The sequence below is a fragment of the Sardina pilchardus genome, chromosome 12 (genome assembly GCF_963854185.1).
Source record: "Sardina pilchardus chromosome 12, fSarPil1.1, whole genome shotgun sequence".
Lineage (NCBI taxonomy): Eukaryota > Metazoa > Chordata > Actinopteri > Clupeiformes > Clupeidae > Sardina > Sardina pilchardus.
Genome location: NC_085005.1, coordinates 3,659,281 through 3,664,928, shown reverse-complemented (window position 1 = coordinate 3,664,928; position 5,648 = coordinate 3,659,281).

The window sequence follows — 5,648 nt, the reverse complement described above, 5'->3', positions numbered from 1 at the left end:
TTTCCCGTTAGGGCCTGCCTGATCCCAGTACATATGTGTCTTTCACTTTCTAGTTCATGTGTAGTAAAAAATAATTAACTTGTTTTCAAATGTTTCAAATATCCAAAACAACAACCCTTACAAGGTCTGCTCACGAAGCAGTTCATTATACACTATACAGATCAGATAGACCTGCAATGTTCTAATTGGCTACCTAAAACTATTTTTGTATGCCAGGCTAATTTCATAGATCAGACAAATCAAATTGTTTCCCAAATATCCAACACATTACACTGTACTATAGGCATGGTCGAAAGAATAAAACGAGAATATCGCTAGTGGTTCAAACCAATCAGATCATCTTTGATCTGGGGGCGGTGCTTAAAAAGTTGGACAGAAGCTGTCAGCATATGACACTATTCTGACCCTAGTACCTGCTGTGCCAAATGTCACTATTTTTGTGTCTTGGGGACACTACCCTACAAAAATAACTGCAGTTATGTAACAAAAATGCAGTTACTGCTGTTCTTCTGATTTCACGCTCAAAATATTGCATTCCTGCATGTGAATGGCAAGGATCCTTAAAAACTGTTAGTAGTAGGCTACACTATTATAATTAAGTTCTTCTTAATTAACGTAGTAACTTTTTTGTTGCCCTGATGATTTTGTTCCAAACATGTTTGTTTACAGAAACGTAACAATTTAAAGCTCACTGTTTGTTTTATCAGAAGGCTTCTCATATTTGTAGGTTTGGATTGCCTAATAGGATTGGATTCGAATCTACAGTGTGCCTTTTCATTAAGGATAACAACTATTTCATCTTACTTGATACCAGGGGTACAAGGACTCACAGGGCCCTGAAGCCCAAGTCTCTGCATGAAGTCGCTAATGTTCTGCACCCTCATATCTGAATAGAGTCCCTCAATCATATATCATGGATTACCGGTATGTTATTTACCCTTAACTATTACATACAGAAGGCAATGGGCACTGGACATTGGACAAATAAATGGGTCTCTAGGTAAACACTCCCCCTTTTCAACTGTCCCACCATCACTCCACCCAAGGCATCACACATACCTGCCCTCAGGATTCCCCTGCCCCACACACACACACACACACACACAAACACTTACAGGCTCCCTCTACTAACACGACCCCAAGCAGTTGAGTTGTTTGGCCCCTTGAGCCGTGGATTTGTCCAAGGTATCTTCCTGGGGACAAGGGAGATTGCACACACATAACCTATCATTCACCCCCTGCAGCTCTCTATTCTTACCCCTCCATGCACTTTAATGCTTTTAGTACTTATGGACCGTGGAGCTCTACTCTAAACAGAAACACGGTTTAGCTTACCTGATGAACAAACTTTCTGAGGTTGACCGGGTCCTTTTCATGTCTCTGATCAGTAGGCCTAACCCAGTGCTTCATAGCCTACTCCACCGCATGTGGTGAGGTATGTGACCTTGTTTTTTCGACCCTGCCCTTCAAAAACTCCGCCACTGTTGAGAATGAATATGCCAGCATTTTCATATGCCAAATCCCATAACCATAACAACATGACTTAGCATATATGATCTAAAGGCAAACGCTGTTCAAGTCATGTAGTGTACAGTAACAACAAAAACTTCTCATCAGCATTCCTCAGTATAATGGCTAATCAGGGTATAATATTGAGATGTTAGGACAGAGGATGAAATTGCACGTTTGGATAGGCTATGTTCCATGTTTGCCCTCGCGCTCTAAACGTGCGCATGTGTGTGTGTGTGTGTTGCAAAAACAATTTGTGAAGATAATTGACGCTTTGCGTTGCCGTGGTGTAGGCCTAAACCCACGCCATGATAAGGTCTGTTTACTGTTACTATAACTACTAGATTAAACAGCCGCGTGTAGCTACATGAGTGAGAAGCGCATGAAGAAGAAACTGGTTAAATGTGGAGTTGAGGTAGGATCATTTTAAACGATGTATTGCAAAATTAGTCCATCATCCGTTTCATTATATCCACGTTATTCGAGACTTCATAGGCTACTCACAATATAACGTTTTTAGGGAGTTAAGTGCTAAACGATGTTCACATGTCCTTCAGTAGCCTATAAAATGTCTCCTTTCAGGTTGGACAGGCTACTCATGTCTGCAGAGACTAACAGAGACAACCCTACGACCAGTGGGTGTGAAGCCCAGGTGTATAATGTACTCTCTAACTCAAGACAATGTCCTAGGGAAGTGACATCCCATACCTCATCTCCATACTGTGCGAGAAACGTCTTGCCTGGAATGCATGCAAATGAAGCCAAGAGAGCCATACTCCAGAACTCGCGTAATGTGGAAAGTAAAGTGCTGCTCTCTCAAGACCAAGAGCTGAAATGTGGAGCTGGAACAGGAGGCTGCCAGCAGACTTCAACCACTCTGCACATGCCAGAACTTTCACAGAAGGTCAGTATCTGCTCCTGTAACAATACAAAGCATGGGCACACAGAGCACTTGGGATTTCTTGACCTTTTCACCCTGATGGCAGGAGGTGTGTTCCCATTGCCACAAAGATAAAGGTCAATGCAGGTGGCCATTTGCCTTACACTTCACAACTAGTCTAGACACTATTAACTTTAGAGAGGAGTTCTTTGAAGTGTTGAAAGAGGAGTTTCTCATCTTCAAGAAAAACAAACACTGCTGTCTCAGGTGCTTAAATGTTGCCAGCTGTTAACACAATAATTATATCAATGATATGGCAGTTAATGTATACAGCCTACCCTCAATATGGCAAACCCCTCACACACGTTACACTCTTACATAAAACACATAGGTTTTTTTTGGTCACAAGTAGTACTGGGCTGACATGCATGTGTAAAACAACAGACACCATGGACAGTTGTTTTGATTTGGACTCTTGGGCATGCTTAACTTGGAAGGGTAGGCTATATTCAGAACAGTGATGAATGATCATGAAATCTCTCACAAACATGCCTTGTCACAAACTACATATGTCTAAAAATGAAAATCAATACCATATGAGAGTATGGACTTTATCTTACAATAATAATTTTCCTCTGCAAATAAGGATGTGGGGGAAAATGTTAAATAGTGTATAAAAAGACAGTGCTTCAATGTTGTTAACAGTGTTTTAATGAAGGGTTTCATACACTGTACAATTGTATTTCACTGTAGCCTACAGACACTATTGTTCTATTCATAGAAATAAATAGTTCTGCAAACGGAGAGATAAAGATATTTTTCTTTGCTTACTGTAATGCCCCAACTTGCATAGAGTGGGGGAAAACAGCATACCGGTAGTTCTCCGCTGAATTCATGTATTTTAAGATAATTAGCTCCATTTACACTGTGGGCCAAACCTGGTCCTCAAATTTGATTTCTGGCATACCGAGTTATCCATATATAGATGCGGTCATGCACACTCCGCTTTTGATGTTGGATTACAATAGATCCCATTGTTTCCAATACAACACTGCACACTTGCCAAGAGCCACTCAGATCTGCCATAATCGCTAATGTTTGGTTGTGACAGTTGTGATGCTCAAACTAGCGCACAACCTCAACGTCGTCATTCTCAGCTACTCCTTCTGTTCGCGCATTGGACCTGCACATTTTTGTCTTGACAAATTATCAGCTACACGCACGAACACACACGCATGCGCGCACACATACATGAAGACACACGCATGCACACACACACACACACACACACACACATTCAGACACACATAAAGCCACACACACACGAACACAGTATACATGCATGCACATGTGCACACACAGGCACGCAAACACTCACATGCATGCACACACACTCACATGCACGTGCACAGGCACACACATGCGCACAGATACATAAACACACACATGCACACACATGCATTGTGCCTGACCAGAGTTAGCGTTTTCTCCAGAAATATAGTCTATTTCCTTCAGCTGGTGTTATTGAGAAGTGGAAGGTTGTGGCACAGGGCCCAACCGCATTTCAATGATTTCCATCCCTTGCAGAGCAGCCTTGAACACATTGTACAGTATTTGACTTCCTTTTTCCGAGGAACAAAAAGCTATAGGGTTGATATGCGATGTATAATACAGCTGATTTGTTATCACATTATTTCTCTTACCTTGTTGATTTTTGTTATGGCTGTCATCCTTGACTAAGCCTGACTCCACAGGATATCAAAATGTCTTCAGTATCAGTTGAAGACATTCAATATGAAAGGAGACTCTATAGTAATATTTGCAATTGTGGTAACTTTGCATGCATCACTATTTTATCAGTACATCACACTATTTCGGCCATACCTCAGTTTACATAAACAACCACATTTTTGCATTTCAACTGAATTTGTCTTTTTGAACTTGCAGTAGTTTAGCTTACTCAAGTTTTGTTGTTGGCATGCTGTGTAGGCTGTCATGTATATAACACAGAACAGTTTCTCTAATGATAGGACTGGGTGAAATTGAAGTATTATCTAGGTATACCTTAACACTTTAGCAAACTCATAATAAATGCAATGTAAATGAGTGCAAAACTCATTGACTGTATCATGAACTGTTAACTGACATGAATGCAATGCCATACCACCTCCATTGTGCCAGTGTCAAACCACTCCACTGCAACAAGCCCTAATGAATGACTTCAGTTCAGTTGCACTCACCTCCATTGTCATGAAGGGCTTCGAGAGGCTGGTCCTGGCCCACCTCAAGACCTGCTTACCCCCCTCACTGGACCCCTTCCATCAGAACAGGAGCATGGAGGAGGATGCCATCTCTATGGCACCTCTCCGCCCTGTCCCACCTTGACAATAGCACACCTAGTATGTGAGAATGCTGTTCATTGACTCACAGTTCAGCATTCAACACCATCATCCCATCCGGATCACCAAACTCAGTGAACTGGGCATCAACACCTCCCTCTGTAACTGGACTTCTGGACAGACCACCGGCACCCAAACACTGGCATACTTCAGGGCTGTGTGCTGACCCATTCTTTACTCCCTCTTCACCTACGACTGCACACCTGTACATAGCTCTAACACCATTGTCAAGTTTGCAGATAACACTACGGTGATTGGTCTCATCAGTAATAATGATGAAACGGCCTACAGGGAGGAGGTCCAGCACCTTACGTTATGGTGTACTGTACTACAGCCTGGCTGTCAGTACTTCAGGAAGTCAAAAGCTACCACACACACCCCCATCCTCATCAACGGGACAGAGTTGAGGTGCGTCAGCAGTGTCTCTTCCTCCTGAGGAGATTAAGAAGGTCCACTTGTCTCTTTGTGGAGATCCTGGTGAACTTCTACCGCTGCACCATCATGGCAACTGCTCTGCCTCCGAGCGGAAAGCACTGCAGAGGGTGATGAAAACTCACTGGTTCCTCACTCCCCTCCAGTGAGGCCATGCAGGCCAAGCGATACTTGCGTAAGGCATGCAGCATCATTAAACTCTGTTCTCACCGCAACCGCAAACTGTTCACCCCACTGCCCTGCCCTCCGGGAGGCGTTCTGGGTCTCTCGGCACCCAAAGCAGCAGGTTCAGAGGAAGCTTCCTCCCTGCAGCGGTCACCCTACTGAACTAGCGCTGCACTCCAGTGACAACAAACCTAGTAGGCCTGTTGAGCCGTCCATGACCATGACAGTCCTGACAGGGACAACAAAGAGGCAGAACTTCTGTC